Here is a 520-nt window from a genome sequence, read left to right as displayed (position 1 = left end):
TTAAACCTCATCCCATTGGAATCAGCCCATCTCTCCAGCCTATCCAGGTCCCTCTGCAGAGCCCTCCTGCCTTCCAGCAGATCCACACCCCCCCCAAATTTGTCATCCACAAACTCGCAGACGGTGCACTCAATCCCCTCATCCACATCATTAACAAAGATATTAAAGATATGAGACTTAGAATCCTCAGGGTTAGCAGAGGCCTTTAAGATCAAGCCCAACCCTTCACCTCTCACTCCACTGTAACCCCTAAAGCCTCACCCAGCACCAGCTGCACTGCGAGCAGCGAGTGGGGGCGGAGGGAGCAGTGCGGGCTGGGGATGCGGTGGGTTCACCCCGGAGCGACGGGGCCGGGAGCGGTACCGGGGCACTGGAGCTGTACCGGGTCACTCCCGGAGCGGTACCGGGCACTGGAGCTGTACCGGGTCACTCCCGGAGCGGTACTGGGGCACTGCAGTGGTACCCGGGCACAACCGGGAGCGGTACCGGGCACTGGAGTGGTACCGAGGTACTCCCGGGA

This window comes from Acanthisitta chloris, unplaced genomic scaffold, assembly GCF_000695815.1.
Source record: "Acanthisitta chloris isolate BGI_N310 unplaced genomic scaffold, ASM69581v1 scaffold30351, whole genome shotgun sequence".
Taxonomy (NCBI): Eukaryota; Metazoa; Chordata; class Aves; order Passeriformes; family Acanthisittidae; genus Acanthisitta; species Acanthisitta chloris.
This window is presented reverse-complemented; position numbering follows the sequence as displayed.